We start from the raw sequence: 20,815 nt of genomic DNA on the forward strand, positions 1-20,815 counted from the left end.
AAAGGGAGGTAGGACAGAAACGGAGGTGTAGGGAGGACAATTTGGTGATGGGAATCCCCCCTGATTTTATGTAAATATGTACCTAAAATATTATTGTCAACAATATGTAAGCCACTATGATCAAAATAAAAATTTATATAAAAAAAGCTCTAAATAAAATTGAAATAGAAAGACTTAATCTCTGTGTATTGAAGTCAATAAATCACATAAACAAGGCAAACACCATAAGTATTCAACAGTTAATTATTGGGAGTTTTCCTTAAATATAAAGACTATGGAAACGATATTCATGCTCACCAATATTATTCAACATAATAATGAATGTCTAAGTTAAACAGGCAAACAAGAAAAAGTCAACATTTCATATTTATAAAAGAGTAAAGCAATCACTATATTCAATTAGGCGTATATATGAATAATATATAGAAGCCACAAAATATTATAAAACATACGTTTTGTTGCATAGAATTGACCCAGAATTAAATCCAGTCACCATAATGATCCCCAGATATCTGCCAGAGAAATCTGCAAGAGAAATCCCCTAGTACCCAGGAGTAAACTGTGAGCACATATAAGTGTAATACAACTTTCCCAAAACTAAGTGAAAGAATACAGTAAATTGGCAAGATACAAATTCAATATATAAAATTCTGTTTTATGTCTGAATGGAAATAATAAACTAGAAAAAGATAAATTAACAAGATAATTTTATTTACTATTTGATCAAGAAGAATAAACATCTAAGAGTAAACTTAATAAAGATGGAAGACCTTATATAATAAAAACTGTAAGATATTATTAAAAGAAATAGAAAACACTAAGAAATAGAAAGGTTCATATTTCAGTAGTATGGTGTTATTATTATGGAAATCTTGCTAAAAGCAAAATAGAGTCAATGCAATCCTTAAAAATTTCCAATGACTTTTTCATAAAAACAAATCAAACACTAATAACATTTGTATAGAGCCACATATACAAAATAAGCTTAAATTGCCAGCACAACCCTGCAATAAAATAAGGTTGGGAATAAGGGATAAAACTTGCTAAAGAATCAACAAAGCAGCTCTAAAAGTTAAGATTTATTTTGGAATCCTGCCTGTGGTCACATTAGTTGAAAAGTCTGGTGTGGAGAACAAATAGTTTAAAGAAGAAAGAGTTCATGTGGAGAAAAGTGCTCATGGGCAATAAAAGCCATAACAAAAAAAAAAATAAGAACTGGGGTATTACATGAGAAAAATCACTTCTCATAATAGATTAATGGATTGACAGACAGGGAGAACAAATCCTATCACTATATATGAAATTCTATTCTTTTTTTTCTTTTTTAAAATAATATTTTTATTTAATCACCATGATTGCAAACATGTTTATATTTAGATTTTAGACATAAAAAGAGCACCCCCTCACCAGTGCAACATTCCCACCATCATGCCCCCCTCTCCCTCCTCCCCCACCCCCTGCCTGTATTTGAGACAGGCATTCTACTTCTCTCACTCATTAACATTGTCATAATAGTTGTTATCGTATTCATTTCTCTAGCTGCAATCAATAAAGAGTTTATGGTGAGCTTCATATCATGAGATGGTCCTTTCAGCCCTCATCTCTATTGTTTCTGGGCATCATTATAATAATGTTTTTCTATTTTATTAAATAATAAATAAATTTTATTAAATTATTAAATAATAAAATAAATTTTATTAAAACCCATATATGAGTGAGACTATTCTGTGTCTATCTCTCTCCCTCTGATTCATTTCACTCAGCATAATAGTCTCAATGTCCATCCATCCATAAGAAAATCACGACTTCATCTTTCCTGGCAGTGTTTAATATTCCATTGTGTATATGTACCACAGTTCCTTTAACCTTATATCTCATTGGGTTCTTAACCAACAAAGGCATATTTTTAATAGTTTCTGGAAATCTCAAAAGGGGCCACCCTGCCTGAGGTCAGCTCCACCACTCTCAGAACAATAGAAGAGCAAACTGAACACTAAGTGACTCTAGGTAAGTCTAATCAAATCCTTTATCTTGTGAAGCACAGGGCTATCTACTAGCTAGCATCTCAAGCATCAAACTTATTCCTATAGTCAAGAAGAGTTTCCTTGATCTCTCAGTGTGGACATTTAAACAAGCCCACCAGAAGCAATGTTCCATGTTTGAGTTTCTAGTGATTTTTAAACCCTACTCACTTACACAGGTTATGGATTCACATATAGAACTCAATAAATGCAGTAGAGAAGCTTGGCATTTGCTAGAATTTCATTATCTGCCCTTCTCAATATGTGTCTGGCACCACAGGACATTTTGTTTGAAGCTATGTCCCAAAGTCTGAAGACATTTGCCACACAGCTATTCCCGATCATCCAACAGCCTTAGCACCCTAAAAACTTCCTGGTCTCTTACAAATTGGTATAGAAATCTTTGCTCAGTCAGCTTAATAGACCTATTTAAATAAGGAAGATACCTATTAAAAAGGTAATTACCATCCACTATCATCACAGTTACTTTCTTTTTCTTTTTTATCATACAGTAAAAGCATCATTTTACTTAAAGTTCTTTTTTCTATTAAATTCCTATAAAATGTTATTTTATATCACTCTGAGATATATTTAAACGTTGTTCTTGATTGAGATTCAGTGATACAATACCCAACTTCCATCCCTTCCCCAGTGTATCCAATACATTCCACCAATGTATCCAATTTGCTTCCCGCCACCCACCCTGAACTCTCCCCTAGATAGGTATTTTTCTTCTCTCTCTTTTTCTCTCTCCATCTATCTCTTCCTTTTTTCCTTTTTAAACAATGATTTGCAATATGATTAAGGAAGGGTTATTATGCATATCATTTTACCTTCTTTGAGCACCCAGTTCTTGTCCAGAGTGATTATTCCCAGCACCATATTTTCTGCAAAACACCAGTAATTGTAAACACATTACATTTTAATATGTTAGCTGCTATGTGGCATTTGTGACCACAAATTCCCCCAGCACATCCAGGTCCACACAAACTTAGAAGCACAGGCTGGTAGAAACTCAAGTCTTCAACCCTAGGACTCATATATCATCAAAAATAATGAAGAAATGAAGGAAATATATGGATTGATATAAAAATGCAGTTCCCAAACTAAAATTTTGAAAATTTCTAGGAAACACTTCCTAGCAACAATTTTAACCAATGACTACTGAAATTAACATATAAATAAAAAATTAATAAGTTTAAAGAAAGTATGAACAAGTGCCAAATGAAATTATTGAGCTAATGGGAACCATAGTTGAAACCAAATACTCAATAACAGGGCTCAGAAGCATAAAGAAAAAAAGACAAAGTTGAATCTGTGAACTCAAAGAGACTAAACTGTGTGAAGGAGAAAATTAAATATGAAAAATATAATAAATATTATGATTTACAAAAGAACCAAGTAAAGTAATGTTTTTATCAAAATAATTTTATAGAGAGTGAAAGGAAAGAAAAATAATTATTGGTTAAACAAATATTTGAACAATATAATGAAGAAATATATATCCATATACAATAAGTTAAACATTTCAAGCAAGATAAGCCCAAAACACTATATGCCAAGACATATTGTAATTAAAATTGAAGAAACAACACATAGAGATAGAGCACTAATCACAGCAAAGTAACAGTAAAGATTAAGTATTCAAACCAGTACAAGACTATAGATATTTATCAATGAACATTGTATACGTGGTAATGGAACAGAGTAATATGTACAACACGTTGAATGAAAAAATCCTTTTCAATAAGATTGTTACAATTAGGTTATCACTTAGATTTAAAGGACTGATGAAAACCTTACATTAAAAAGCCCAACCAAATTTATTAATTTCCTGTAAAATGATAAAAATAGACAATTCCAATAAAACACAAGAGAATTGCAATTGGAAGTAATACAATCCATGACATATATAAAATAGAGAAAAGAAGAATTATAATTAAGTATCTGAAAATGAAGTCAAATATTTCCTTGCTCTAAAGTAAAATTGTAAAATTGGGGTGGGATAAAAAAAAAGTAAAATTGTAAAATTAGTTTAGAAGTAACTCTGGTAACCTTCAGAGAATACTATTTAGAAAGAAACATAAGAGCAGAGAAATTGAACAGAATATATCATAATAGAAAAATGCTACATTTTAGGTAAAAGTAGATGACCAAAAATTACAAATTATAAAACAACAAAAGCTCATATATAAAATAATACATTTCTTTAGTTTTATTAATATCTGTGAATTGATGCCTAAAATAAAATGGAAGAATATTTTTTTTGTGGTTTTTGGGTCACACCCGGCAGTGCTCAGGGGAAACTCCTGGCTCCATGCTCAGAAATTGCTCCTGGCAGGCACGGGGGAACATATGGGACGCCAGGATTCGAACTGATGACCTTCTGCATGAAAGGCAAACGCCTTACCTCCATGCTATCTCTCCAGCCCCAATGGAAGAACATTTAATTGGATTGGAAAACATACTCAACCCTATTTTTCCTATAGGCAAAATTTCTTATCTCAACCGTAAACATAGTCTCAAAATAAATTCTGGAAACTACTCCTGTAAATTTATAGCATCAAAATAAAAAGGCAGGGAGAATAATAATTTTATTGGGGTAAATAAACATAAAACTTAAAAAGGTAATATGAAACAAGGGCAGAAATTATATGTTGATGGAAGAATAATATATCTATGATTTAGCTTTCATTAACATATGGGGATCAGGTTAAATGACAAAGTTTTTTTTTGTTTTTTTTTTGTTTGTTTGTTTTTGGGTTTTTTGTTTTTTTTTTTTTTTGGTTTTTGGATCTCACCTGATAGTGCTCAGGGCTTACTCCTGACTCTACCCTCAGAAATCGCTCCTGGCAGGCTCGGGGGACCATATGAGATGCCGAGATTCAAACCACCGTCTTTCTGCATGAAAGGCAAACACCCTACCTCCATGCTATCTCTCCGGCCCTGACAAAAAAAAATTTTTTTTTGGTTTTTCGGGCCACACCTGTTTGATGCTCAAGGGTTACTCCTGGCTAAGTGCTCAGAAATTGCCCCTGGCTTGAGGGGACCTTATGGGACGCCAGGGGATGAAACCGCGGTCCTTCCTTGGCTAGCGCTTGCAAGGCAGACACCTTACCTCTAGCACCACCTCACTGGCCCCAAGATTTCTTAAAGCCACTACTAATAGACCCAAAGAGGGACATTGACATGAATATAATAGTAGTAAGAGACCTTTAAAATCCATGATCAATATTGGACAAATCATCTAGACAGAAAGTCAGTAACGGAAAAAATGGCCTTAATGAGGAGTTAGATTCTCTACATTTAGAAAATATTTATAGTAGTAGCTACCAAAAAGTCATGTTCAGATTTTTTCCAGTTCAGAGTGAACATTCTACAGAATAAGTAACATTAATACACAATGAAAGTTGTCAAAAATGAGGATTGGCATCTCATAAGTATACCCTCAAATCTCAAGACAATTATGATACAGTAATAGGGCATATGCCTTGCATGTGGCTGACCCATGGTGGACACAGATTTGTTCCCTGGCATCCCATATGATCCCCCAAACCAGGAGCAATTTCTGAATGCAGAGCCAGGAATAAACCCTGAGTGGAGGGAGGAAGGAAGAAAGGGAGGGAGGGAAGTAAAAATAGAAAGAATGAAGGAAAGAAAAATAATGAAAATGAGAAATCTCAACAGATACCAAGGAAATTAAAAGCCACATCAGGAATTACTTGGAAAAATTTTATGAAACTTAATCAGAGAACCTAGAGAAATGGAGAAATTCCTGGACTTCTTAAATCTTCCATGGCTGAACCAAGAATATACTGAATAGCTGAACAGACCTACTATTATCAAAGAAATTAATATAATAATCAAACATCTCCAAAACAAAACCCCAGTCCCAGATTTGTTCACTACTGAGTTCTTTCAAACCAGAAAATAATATCTGCTGCCTCTTCTTTTTATGTTATTTCCAAAAACTGAAGAAACATAAATGTCTCAAACATTTTCTATTAGGCAAAGATTATCCTGATAATGAAAACAGACAACACAGGAAAAAAGGAAAATAACATACCAATCCCCTTGAACATAGATGCAAAGATATTCAACAAAATACTAGTTTATTGAATCCAACAACTTAACAAAAAGACCATACAGCATGACCAAGTGGGATTATCTGGGGATGCTTGGATGGTTTAATATATGAATGTCAAAAGGATGGAGTACAGGAATTACTTCTGAACACAGAACCATGAGTAAACCTAGAACACTGCTGACTGTAACCCAAAACAATAACTAAATAAAATATATGCAAATTAAGTAATATAACATGCCATATACATACAAGCAAAAATGAGACTTTTGTTAGTATTTTAGTAGATGCATCAAGATTTAGAAAAATTTCTCATTAAAATGCAAGTTGAAGAAGTGTTCCTCAACATAGTCAAAGGCATTTATTATAAGCCCACAGCAAATATTATACTCAGTGATGAAAAACGTAAGCTTTCCTCTAAGATCAAACACTCGACATCATTTACCATTCTTACTACTTTTAGCAAATTGAAAGTACTTTAATGGGCACAGCAGTAGCACAGCCTTTCACATGGCTGATCCAGAAAGGACCTTGGTTAGATCCTGGTCCCATGTGGTCCCCCAGGTCAGGAGAGATTTCTCAGTGCTTAGCCAGGTACTCTTCAGCATCACTGGATGTTACCCAAACACAAAAAGAAAGGAAAGGAAGGAAAGAAGGAAGGAAGGAAGGAAGGAAGGAAGGAAGGAAGGAAGGAAGGAAGGAAGGAAGGAAGGAAGGAAGGAAGGAAGGAAGGAAGGAAGGAAGGAAGGAAGGAAGGAAGGAAGGAAGGAAGGAAGGAAGGAAAAAAGGAAGGAAGGAAGGAAGGAAGGAAAGAAGGAAGGAAGAAAGGAAGGAAGGAAAGAAGGAAGGAAGGAAGGAAGGAAAGAAGGAAGGAAGGAAGGAAAGAAGGAAGGAAGGAAAGAAGGAAGGAAAAAGAAAGAAGAAAAAAGAAAAGAAGAAAGAAAAAAGAAAGAAGAAAGAATTTGTCATAACAATTAGACAACATATATTAAGATAATTCAGTTAGTAAAAGAAGTGGTTTTCACTTTTTGCTGATGACATGATGCTACACATAGAATATCATAGAAAATCAACAAAATATCTCTTAAAATATATTTATATAGTAAAGTGGCAATCTAAAAATTAGTGCACCAAATGCATGACAAATAATAACATAGAAGTGAGAGAAATTTAATCAGCTTAACAAACTAGGTAAAAGACCTACACACTTAAAAAAATCTCTAAACAATACTAAAATAAATAAATGAGGTTACAATAGAATGAAGACACAGCTTGTGCTCATAAATTGAGAGAATGAGTATAGTCAAAATTCTCTCCAAAGCACTACACAGATTCAATGCAGTCCTTATAAGGATGCAATGACATTTAAAAAATATAAGAATAAGAGTCTGATACCAACAATAGCTAAAGTGTGAAAAAGTTTCACCGATTCCTTGAGAATGACTGGAGTTTGATAGACTGGTATGCCTGGAACCCAGAGTCTGTCTTATGCCAATAAACTTCTGGGGTGAGGCCTTTTTGTAATCAGGTCAAGGATTTTTTTTCCATTTTCTCCATTTTTCTGGACCTATGCAAACATTGGCCATTGTCACTATCACACCTTCACTATATTTTTTACTCTTATCCTTTAAGGAAAAAAATACAACTTACTGAACTTAAAAACAAATTACTGTAGTAGAATGCCTGTCTCGAATACAGGCAGGGGATGGGAAGGGGGGGAGGGGGTAATGTTGCACTGGTGAAGGGGGTTGTTCTGGTTATGACTGTAACCCAAATACGATCATGTTACTTAAATAAAAAATATATTAAAAATTAAAATTACACTGATGGAACAAACTGAATTATTCAAAATATATTGTCCTGTTGGTATATTCCTAATTTTTTGCTATAATATACAATATTTTTGTATTGACATTCCCAAAATATATTATTCTATTTATAATCTTTCTTTTTCTATGCTTGCTAAGTTTTGTTATACAAGGTTAACTTCACCTTCTAGAACTATTTGGAAAGAGACATTTTCTTTTATATTTTATGTGTTCTACAATATTTTGCATAAGAACAATGAATTTGTTCCTTTGGGGAAGGTTTTTAATTATTGGCTTGGTTGCTTTCTGATAATATTTGGACTATGAGTTTGGTATGAAAAGTTTTAATCAGCTACATATTTCTACAAATGTTTTTGTATTATCTAATATTTTCAGTTAACTATAGCGTTTTTTCAGGGAACTACAGCACCTGGTCATAGCATCTTTCCCATTTGTGGGCCTCTTTGATTCCGTTCTACCATTTCCAAAAAATGCTCAATTGTAATAGTTCCTCAAAAGGTTTGACTTCAGTTCAGATTTTAATTTTTTATTCCTAATAAATTTTTCTGCTTCTTCTTCTTCAAAAAATAAAGAACCACCATATGACCCCAAATATATATATATATGAATACAAAAAAAGCCAAACGGTGGGGCCGGAGTTATAGCACAGCGGCAGGGCATTTGACTTGCACAGGTCTGATCCAGGATGGACTTGTGTTTGATTCCTGGTATCCCATATGGTCCTCTGAGCCAGGAGCGATTTCTGAGCGCATAGCCAGGAGTAACTCCTGAGTATCACAGGGTGTGACCCAAAAAGCAATAAAATAAAATATAAAATAAAGATCGAACAGTCCTGAAACTCATGCGAAACAGTACTCAGTTCCCCTCACAATAATCAGAGAAATCTTATATAATGATAAGATTAGATGAATAGCTTACTAAGATTTTGAGCAGTAATACAAAATAGTAGTGATTAAACATCTGGAATCAAATAAATTATCAAATCAATTAAATAGAATAGAAAAATCAGATACAGATACTCAGGTATATAGTCTCTTTAATATTTGAAAACCTTTCAAAAGTATAAAATTGAACTAAGAAAGCGTCCTCAACAAGTACTGCTGGGAAAACTGTCAACCAAATGCAAAAGTTTAAATTAAATATCTTTACACAAAGGTCAACTCAACAAGGTTTAAAGACCTTGATATCAGATCTTAATCCATATTTTACACAGAGATACGATAGGCAGATCTCTCTAAGTTACTGAAGTCAGGGGCTTCTTTAAGTATGGAATAACATTGGTCAAGCAAGCAAAAGCAAAGATAAACAAATAAATATTAAATTAGGACACTACTGAATCCCAAAGGTATAAATGACCAAATACAAATACACCCCAAATATTGGCAGGAATTATTCTCCCAATACCAAAAACTGAGAGAAATTTAAAAGGAAAATATTCAAGGTTATCAAAACTCGGGGGAAAGAGATCAACAAGTCTATCAAGAAGAAATACAATTGGCTAAAAGGAATATTAAATTTTTTCTATCACTAAATTATCAGGGAAACAGCTATGAGATACCATATTCTACAATAGAGATTGGCATACAATAAAAACAATAACAGCAGCAAATAATGTTGGTATGTATGTGTGAAAAAAAGGACTCATTTGCTGATGATGTAAATTTTGACTGTTTCAGCCTTTTTGAAAAACTATATGGACACTTAAAAAATGGGCATTCAGCATCCATATGACCCAGCAGTTCCAATCCTGGGAATAAAACATAATGGTCCAAAATCATAATGCAGAAAAGCTATATTCACTCTTATACATGTGCTTTATGCGTTGGCATAGCTAAAATCTGCAAGCAAAAAATCATATACTCAAGAACAGGTGACTGGATAAAACACTCTGGTATATATACACCATATATATACCATATATATCCAATGGAATTATACTTGGTCATAAGATGAAGTTATATACAATTTGCTGCTATTCGATGGAGCTGGAGTGTATCCTGCTTTGTGAAGTTAGTCAGAGGGAGAGAAATAGATGCATAATTATTTAATTCATATAAAGAAACATAATAGGAAAATAATAAAAGTCCAAAGAAATTAGAAACTAAGAACAGTAAAACTAGTAGGAACCTTTCCATGGGATGTGGCTGAGAGGTGTAGATCAGAGAAGGAGACATTAACTCAATGGTGGAGGCAAAAATGTCAGCCACATATGTAGGTATGGGGCCAGGAGGGAAGCTGGAGACATTGGTGGAGATAGTGGACAGTGAAAAGGGGCTAGATGTAGGGATATTTTAATTCTGCAATTTATTCATAAATATCTTTTGTAAAATAATTTATAGTTATTAAAATTAAAATTAATTTGTTACTTTCAAAAGCATATTAAAGTTGCTCTTCATCACAATTCATCAGAGAAATTCAAATCAAAACAGCAGTGAGATATCAACTCACACCCGTGATACTGACTTACCAGAGTAAAAATAATCAGTTTTCACTTGATGTAGGTAAAAATAAACCTTCATCCTCTATTGGTGGGAATGTTGACTTGTTAAAATTTTTTGGAAAACGTAAGTACAATGTTCAAAAAATAAACATGTAGTTTTATATGGCCTAGCTATCTGACATCTGAATCTCTATACAAAGACCCTATACAAAGACTCTATACAAAGACTTAAAAGACATTTATTTGCCCACTTATGTTGATCGTAGCACTATTTACAATAGAAAAATATGGAAATAATCCAAATGGGTAAGAACAGATGATGGTATAAGAAACTACGAAAAAACATGTTTACATAATGGAGCTTACAGGCAAGTGGTATGTGGAGATATAGGTGAGTATATTCAGTCAGGTAAAATGAAGACCCTTGATCAATGGTGGAGGGAAATGGGGAACCTCATATTGTATGTGGTGTTGAAATGTTGCTCTGTGTGAATCCTTACAATTGACAATACAGTGAATTTGTAAATTATTGTTTGAAAACATTTTAAATATCTAAAGAAACTATGGTGTGTGTGTATGCAGTGGAATACCATTCAACTGTCAGTAAAAATTGATGCAAGGCTGGAGATGGAAGGTAGCATGTTTTTTCAGTCAGAAGCAGGGAGACAGATACAGGACAAAATGGCCTCTCTCATATATGAAATGACTAGACACAATTTAACATGAGACTTGTCTACATATCTTAGTTAAACAATATGGCAATATAGTAAGTGAGATGTAGGAAGTTTTTATGAAGGGAATGCCAGCATGATAAAAAGTAGCATAAATCCTAGTGGAGAGTGTCATGGCAATATTTCAGGCATAAAATGCAGATTAATATGCTCAGTACTATAAATTATGATAGCAGTATTTCATTTTTAAAAAATAAAGAAAAATATTCCTGGTAACATTTATTAATGAACAATTGGGTACTCAAACATAGGTACAAAACCATATCAGTAATGAGAGGGTAATTCATAGTAATATATGTTTAAATGTATTCATAAAGAAGAAATTATGCAAATTATAATGATATGGTTAAGTTAAAGGGAAAATATTATAACATACATCAGAAAAAATATATATCATAAAAGGCTATTATCCACAAATTTATGCCAGTAAAATTAGATAGCCTAGAAAAATTATGAATTTTATACTTATACTACTTCTCAAAATTGAATCAGGTAGAAGTAAAGATCTGATCAACAGATTAACAGATAGTGCCCTAAGCACCACACAAAGTAAATCTGAGCACAGAGCCAAAACTTAGTCCTAAGCATATTTAGGTTTGGCCCCAAAGAAAAAAATCAAACAAGTTTTAAGTCATTATTACAAGTCAGTATTAAAAGAAGTAAAAGAATTTCAGAGGAATTGGATGCTTCTAGATTTAAATAATTAACAATAATAAAGTATCCACACTACACAAATTCATTAGTGATACTGGCACACACAAAAAAAAATAAACAAAACGTCTATGTTGGCTTGGATATTGGTTTAAAAAGAATCCTCATTCACTGCTGGTGGGAATGATCAGTTCACAATTCTAGGAAAATAATATGGGCAGTCCTCATAAAACTGAGAATTAAGTTTCCACATAACCCAGCTATTTTACTTCTAGGAATCTAACCTAAGATCAGAAACCTGCTCAAAAGAGACATTTGAAATTTCCTTGGCCTAAGAGGTACAGGGTTTATCCACACTTGAACTGTACTGTCATGGGATCAACTACAGGCTATGGCCATGTTCATTGTCAAACCCAAAGGTCTTTTTATGGTGCCAGGAAACGTTCTGCAAGTTTGGTTGTCAAAGTCCGTTTTCTGTAATAAGAGATCTTGTTTTTTTGCACAGGTCTTTTGCTTTAGTATAAAGAGACCATCCACACGTGTTGGGGTGAGGCCTTTCTTGGCATGTTGCCTTTACCCTTTCTGCCAGCTGGTATGGAGAAGGGTAGTAGTGGGGAAACAATTTCACAGGCATTCAGAGTTTCTTTGGCGTCAGTCAGCTTTATTCCATGTCCCTATCCTCCAAGTGCATTTCCTCACATGGCTTCTATGTTAAATTTTTCAAGAAGCCTCTCTCTGTTGCTTATCCTCTGGCTATCTGTCTGTTATTCTCTCTGCTTCTCTTATGCCATGTCTTTGTCTCTCTTTTTCTCCAGAGCTCTCTCTGTCTCGTTTTCTGTTCTACATTTTTCCTTGCTCAGTTCCAGTCCCCTGGCAGCTCCTGTTTAATAATCTCCAAGCCTTCTCTCTCTCTGGCTCTCTCTCTCTCTCTCTCTTACCCCCTCTCTCCCTCCAGCCAACACCTCTACAGGCCAATTCCAGGTGTGAGCTGTTCTAATCATTCAGGTGGGATAAACAGGAAGTTGGGAGAAGGGGATACCCACACAGGTCCTAGGACAAAGTCTAAGATAGTGTAGATCAAGTAGTTGCTGTTCTCTCATCGTCAGGATGTCATATTCACCTAGCCTGGCGCAAGTTAGTGCCAGAGTGATATTAGGGAATCCCTTGGCGGGGAGTTTGATTCCTGGTGCTGGTGCAGGGAATGGTGTCAGTTCTATGGTTGAGACTCGGGATTTGGGGTTAGATGGTCCATGTCTGATCTTGTGCTAAGTTCAGTCCACATGACAAGTGTTCAGGGTGGGAGGTGCAACTATATTATAAAATTTATAAGTTTTTATCCCTAGTAGATAAAAGCTTGTTTCTATACATAAAATATTCCCATTTTAGTGTTCCTATATAAAAAGGAACAACGCCATATTATATTGTTGGTGAATTAGGGGGTAAACATGGCAGGCTATACAATCTCTGTACCCTGGATTTGGCCTGAGGTATTTTATTCTTAGAAAGACATTTATTTTAGACTTTCGTACTAAGCGGAAACAGAACAAGCTAAGAAAAATAGAATAAATTAAAAATTAAAAATTAAAAAAATAGGGATGGAGGAGGCTACCTTTGTATTTGGGAATAGAAACACTAAGAGGTATAACTATTAAGAAATCAAACACTAAGAAATACAAACTATCAGAATCTATTGGACACAGCAAAAGTGGTACTGAGAGGAAAATTTATAGCTTTGAAAGCAAACATCAGGAAGGAAGAAGGGCATACCTGAATAGCTTAATGACACAGATTGTAGAATTAGAAAATGATCAACAAAAGGATCCTAAAATAGGGAGACAGAAGGAAATAACAAAGCTTAGAGCAGAAATCAATGAAGTGGAGACCAAAAAAATATCTGAAAGATCAATGAAAGCAGATGTTGTTTTTTTTGAAAAAATAAACAAGATTGATAGACCATTGGCAAAACTCACAAAGAAAGAGAGAAACTTGATAACCCATATTAGAAATGAAAAGGGAGGCTGGTCCGAGTGCACTGGTATTTACAATTACTTGATCACAGCCAGTTATAGATTTCTTTGTTCCTTCTCCACTCCCACTGCTTCACTTGACTAGCCTAAAAATAAAGAAATGAAAAGGGGAGAACACTACAGATTTTGCAGAGTTTCAAAGGGTAGTCAGAGATTACTTCAAGAAACTTTATGCCACGAAACATGAGAACCTGGAAGAAATGGATAAATTCTTGGACTCTTATAACCTTCCACATTTGGGTAAGGAAGATGTAGCATATCTAAATACCCCCATCACCATGGAGGAAATTAAAAATGTAATCAAATGTCTGCTTGAAAAGAAAAGCCCAGGCCCAGATGGATAACTAATGAATTCTATCAAACCTTTCAAGAGGAACTACTACCAATACTGGCCAGGCTCTTTCATGAAATTGAAAAAACGATAATATTTCCAAAGAGCTTCTATATAGCCAATATCACCTTGATAACAAAACCAGACAGAGATACTGCCAAAAAAGAAAATTACAAACCAATATCTCTGATGAACACAGGTGGAAATATCCTCAATAAAATTCTGGCAAATAGAATTCAATGCCTTATCAAGAAGATCATTCACTATGATCAAATAGGTTTCATCCCAGGAATGCAAGGATGGTTTAAAATTTGAAAATCCATCAACATAATACACAACATCAACAACAAGAAAAATAAAAATCATATGATCATATCAATAGATGCAGAGAAAGCATTTGATAATGTTCAACACCAACTCTTGAAAAAACTCTCAGGAAGATGGGAATGAAAGAAACTTTCTCAATGTAGTCAAGGCCATCTCCCACAGCCAATGGTAAATATTATCCTCAATGGAGTAAAACAAAGCCTTTCCTCTAAATTATGTTACAAGACAAGGTTGACCCCTCTCACCATTTCTCTTCAACATAGTACTGGAAGTTCTTGCTAGAGCAATTAGGCAAGAAAAAGATATAAAGGAATTCCAGATAGGAAAGGAAGAAGTCAAGCTCTCACTGTTTTCAGAAGACATGATACTATACTTAGAAAACCCTAAAGACTCTACCAATTAGAGATTTAGAAATTAGAATTTTAGAAATTAGAATTTTAGAATTTAGAATTTTATTTTTTAACATATATATTTTATTTAAACACCTTGATTACATACATGATTGTGCTTGGGTTTCAGTCATGTAAAGATCACCACCCATCACTAGTGCAACATTCCCATCATCAATGTCCCAAATCTCCCTCCTCCCCACCCGACCCCCGCCTGTAATCTAGACAGGCTTTCTATTTCCCTCTTACATCCTCATTAGTAGCATAGTTCAAAACCTAGTTCTTTCTCTAACTAAACTAATCCCTGTTTGTGGTGAGCTTCATGAGGTGAGCTGTAACTTCTAGCTCTTTTCCCTTTCGTGTCTGAAAGTTATTATTGCAAGAATGTCTTTCATTTTTCTTAAAACCCATAGATGAGTGAGACCATTCTGCGTCTCTCTCTCTCTCTCTCTCTCTCTCTCTCTCTCTCTCTCTCTCTCTTAATTTTTATTTTGATCATAGTGGCTTACATATTGTTGACAATAATATTTTAGGTACATATTTACATAAAATCAGGGGGGATTTCCATCACCAAATTGTCCTCCCTATACCTCCGTTTTTGTCCTACCTCCCATATGCTCTTCCCTCACCCCTAGGACTGCCAGAATATGTTGTTCCCTCTGTATCTAGCCTAATACTTAGTAGTCTTGCACCTGTTTGGTCCTGGTGCCTCACTTATTTCCCCCTCTAACTGGGGGGTAGGACTAGCTAGTTCAATTTACGTGGTTTTGTTTGCAGAAGGGAATAGTAGTAAACTGGGATAAAGGTCTAATAGGCAGAAAATAAGCGGAATTCTTCTAGAGGGTCTCATCCTCAGTTAGAGAGACGAAGGAGAAAACGGTGAAACACTCCACCAGTATAAAAAGAAGTGTCAAATATCCAGTGAGGACTCCAACAATAACGCTAAGCACCACCACCACCACCACCACAACATCAACAACAACAACAACAAAAAACCCGCCATGGTCAGAGCATATAATGAAAGAAAAGAAAAGAAAAGAAAAGAAAAGAAAAGAAAAGAAAAGAAAAGAAAAGAAAAGAAAAGGAAAAAAGTATAAATGGGGGCAACAGCTTCAATAACCACACCAAAACAAAGAAATCAACCAAAAATATATAGGCAAATATAATAATAATGATAATAAATGAAGATTAAAAAATATATATATAAAGATAAATAATATTTTGTTTTTTGTTTCTTTCCCTCCTGCCCTGGCACAGTAAATATTGGGGTCAATCCAAAAGGAATTCACTTAGCCTAAGAAATATGGGGTTTCTCCGCCCTTGAAGTATATTGTCACGGGATCAACTATAGCCTCTGTTCAGGATCCTTTACTCTCCCAGTGATGTTTTTGTGTTGTTTGTAAGACTTCTGTTCCGTCCTAGGTGATACAATCAGACCTCTGTATCTATCGATCTCAGTATCTGCACAGTTTCAGGGATGGGGCTTATGATGAAGTCAGTCTTTGTGGTTCTAGAAGTTTCGTTCCCTCAGTGTCATTTTAATCCATCCTCTGTGGTTGGTGGTCTTGGTCTTGGCACTAAACCTGGGATGGCACCTAGGATGACGCCTTTCCTTGTATTTCCAGAAGCCCCATTCCGTTACAGTTGTCTCTGCCAGACCTTTGGTACTGGGGATCATGGTTGTTGTGTAGGTCGTAGTTCAAACCCTAGACTAGGGCTTTTTTTTTATTGGTCCCAAGATATATACAGTCTGGTCATGGTTCTAGCAGCCTGTCATCTGTAAATCGCGATCTTGGTTTTTGGACCTACCAACGGGTGACATGTCTTCTGATTTTGACTTATCAATGGCTGGTAAGGTAGGATAACCTGTTCTTAGGTCATGTTGTTCCCATTTTCCTCGTAGTCAGGATATCATATTAGAGCTGGCACTCGTTGGTGTTCCAGTAGTATTAATGTTGTCCCGGATGGGGTTTATTTCCTGCAGCTGTTGTGAAGAACTGTGCTGTTTCTGTGACTGGGATCCAGGGTTCAAGACTGGATGGATGGGATCTAATCTCCTGAGGTCTAAGTTGATTCCACATGACATATTTTCAAGGTAGGAGTTATCCCTGTATTGTAAACAACTATGAGTTCCTATCTCTAGTAGATAAGAGCTCTTTTTTATGTGTAAGCTTTCCCCCCCTTTTTTTTTTAATATAATTTTTATTTTGATCATAGTGGCTTACATATTGTTGACAATAATATTTTAGGTACATATTTACATAAAATCAGGGGGGATTCCCATCCCCAAATTGTCCTCCCTACACCCCCGTTTCTGTCTTACCTCCCATTTCCTCTTCCCTCAACCCCAAGCTTTCCCCTTTTTTTAGTGTGCCTTTGCAGAGAGAAATGGTGCTACGTTATATTGTTGGTGCATTGGGGGTGGACAGAGAGGAAAACAGAAACAGGTCACATACCCAAAAAAGATTTTAAAAAATAGCATTAAAAATGTATGTGCTCACATATGTATATGTAGAACAGACAATTAAAAATGAATTAATGAAGTATTTAAAGGACCAAAGTTATGCAGAAGACTACCTTACATTTGGGGAAAGGCAGGTAAAGTGGAGGTGTAATACAGGTCTTATGTTTATGTTGGGAGTACATGTTTTACCATTGTCGTTTGGGTTTTTCTTGTAGTGTGTGGCTTCCCAGGCACCTTTCCATCCCACCCCCTGACCTTCTTCAGATTGGCAAAAGATTTGCGGCAGGGAGGTCTTGGAAGAGTTCTTGTATTGGGACTACTTTTGGAACTAAATCCGGTTTCAAGTAATAGTCCATATTAGGGGAAGATGGTAGGGAGGGCCGCGCAGCATGGGTCCGCTGGGGAGTTAGCTGTCTTTTCTTGCAGGAGACGAAGTGTGGGTTTGACTGGGTGACTCTTCGTTTGGGTACTGGGTACTGGTTCATTGGGATAGGAGGTCAATCTTGATGCCTAATAGAGTAAGGACTGAGGGTGAAGAGTTTTAATACAGTGGGAAGTCTGGATGGGAATGAGGGGTGAATGGGTAGTTGGATTTCCAAGGGGGGGAAAGGGGGAGGTATATGGTAGGGTTAGGAAGGGAGAAAAGAGAAAATACATTAGAAAGAAAGGGAAAAGAGAAAAGGAAAAAAGTAGAGAGAAGAGTACAAAAGAAATGATAAGAAAGAAAGTAGTGAGAAGGGAGGAGAGAATAGTAAGGGAATGTTAGATTGCTTGAATGTGTTTGATGAGTAGAGTCTGTAGTTTAAGTCTGTATATCACGGTTACTGCTTCGGTGGTCTGACTGGCCACGTGCTTCGATTCCTAAAAGAAGGTATAACCTTGAAATAAAGTGTATGTTAAAAGAGTTTTCTCGGGACCATCTCGTACTGCCAGCTAGGTATGGTATCTCATGTGGAATCCCGAGCTGCCATCTTGGTTTGTCCACCCTTTGTATCCAAGAATGCCTGTGGACAGAAAAGCTGAGAGATTATTTTAAATATATAAGATAAGGCATTAAAGCATGATGTTATGGGATGTTTCCATTGGAGTCAGTGATTTCCCGTGGTATTCTTTACCTGTGTTCCTGTATACGATCTCCCAGGGATTAATGTGGGCCTTTGTCGTAGAAGGCTGATTACATACCTGTTCTCTCTATGCTGCTGTTTCTGGTGTTGCTGTTTTCTTTATGGTATAATGCTGTCAAGAGTTTGCGTTGTTCCTTTTCATGTATGTTGGGCACTGCTCTCGAGTATATGTTGACTATTACAGTGTTTAGAGTTTCTACCCTGTTAAACCCTATTATTTGATTGTTGAGTGTTAGTTGTGTATAAGATGTATGTTCTAGCTGCTTCAGAATAGTGCTATCATTTTGTGTTTATCTTTTGTCTTCTGACTTACCTCGTTTAACATAACATGTTCTAGGTCCATCCACGTTGCTGCAAAGTCTGTGATTGTATCATTTCTGACTGCCATGCAATATTCCATTGTGTATAGATACCACATCTTAATGATCCATTCATCTGTTGTTGGACATCGAGGTTGGTTCCAAGACTTGGCTATTATACTGAGTACTGCAATAAATAGTGGGGTGCACACGTATTTTGGAATGAATGTCCTTCCAAGTTGGGGGTATATACCTAGGAGAGCAATTGCTGGGTCAAATGGCAGCTCAATTCTGAGTTCTTTGAGCACTCTTCAGACTGTTCTCCATAGATGTTGGACTAGGGGGCATTCCCACCAGCAGTGGATGAGAGTTCCTTTCATACTGCATCCCCACCAACAGAGATTGTTCCTATTATTTTTGATGTGAGCCATCCTCACTGGTGTAAGTTGGTATCTCATTGTTGTCTTGATTTGGATCTCTCTGATGATGAGTGAAGGTGAGCATGTTTTCATGTGTTTGTTGGCCATACTTCTGTCTTCCTCAGAGAAGTGTCTATTCATTTCATCTCCCCATTTTTCTATGGCTTTATTTGGTTTTGAGGGGCTCAGCTTTCTGAGTGCTTTGTATGTTCTAGATATCAGCCCTTTATCTGATATGTCAAGTGAAAAGATTTTTCCCATTCTGTTAACTGTCTTCTTGCTTTAAGTAAGGTTTCTTTCACCATGCAGAAGCTTTTTAGTTTGATGTAGTCCCATTTGTATATGTTTGATGCTAAAGTTCTTGCCATTGGTGCTCCATTCTCGAAGACCTTTTTGATATATATGTCTTCGAGTGTTCTGCCTATTTTGTTCTCTATAAACTTTATAGATTCGGGTCTGATTTCAAGGTCTTTGATCCATTTTGAGTTCACTTTTGTATAAGGAGTGAGTTATGGGTCAATTTTCACTTTCGTACATGTGGTTTTCCAGTTGTACCAACACCATTTGTTGAATAGGCTATCTTTCTTCCATTTCAAGTTCCTGCCTCTTTTATCAAATATTAGTTGGCTGTATATCTGGGGGTTTATATCTGGGAATTCTGTTCTGACCCACTGGTCTGAGGTCCTGTCTCTGTTCCAGTACCATGCTGTTTTGATTACTACGGCTTCTTTCCGACTTATTTCACTTAGAATTTTAGAGTAGAATTTAGAACTTTAGAAATTTAGAGATTATGCAGCCGTCAGGAGAGATGAAGTCATGAAATTTTCCTATACATGGATGTACATGGAATCTATCATGCTCAGTGAAATAAGTCAGAGGGAGAGAGAGAGACGCAGAATAGTCTCACTCATCTATGGGTCTTAAGAAAAATAAAAGTCATTTTTGTAACAATCCTCAGAGACAATTAGAGGAGAGCTGGAACACCAGCTCACTCCATGAAGCTCACCACAAGAGTGGTGAGCACAGTTATAGAAATAACTACACTGAGAACTACCATAATCAAGTGAATGAATGAGGGAACTGGAAAGCCTGTCTGGAGTATAGGTGGGGGTGGGGTGGGATGGAGGGAGATTTGGGACTTTGGTGGCGGGAATGTTGCACTGGTGAAGAGGGGTGATCTGTATAGGACTGAAACCTTATCACAATCATTTATGTAATCAAGATATCCAAATAAAGAGAAAAAAAATTAAAAAAAAAAGAAATTTAGAGATTAGAATTTTAGAGTAGAATTTAGAAGTTTAGAAATTTAGAAAAGAATTTATAATTTTAAAGATTTGGAATTTAGAGCCTTAGAATTTTAGAATTTAGAATTATAAAATTTAGAATTTTAGAATTTCAGAAATTTAGAACTATAGAATTTAGAAATTTAGAGTGAAATTTAGAGTTTTTGAAATTTAGAATTTAGAATTTTACAATAGAATTCAGAATTTTAAAATAGAATTTGAAATTTTACAGACTTAGAGTTTAAAATCATAATATTTTAGAATTTAAAATTTTAGAGATTTAGATTTTAGAATTTTAGTATTTAAGAATAGAATTTAGAATTTTAGTAGCATAGCTCAAAACATAGTTATTTCTCTAACTAAACTCATCCCTGTTTGTGGTGAGCTTCATGAGGT

This window comes from Suncus etruscus, chromosome X (genome assembly GCF_024139225.1).
Source record: "Suncus etruscus isolate mSunEtr1 chromosome X, mSunEtr1.pri.cur, whole genome shotgun sequence".
NCBI lineage: Eukaryota > Metazoa > Chordata > Mammalia > Eulipotyphla > Soricidae > Suncus > Suncus etruscus.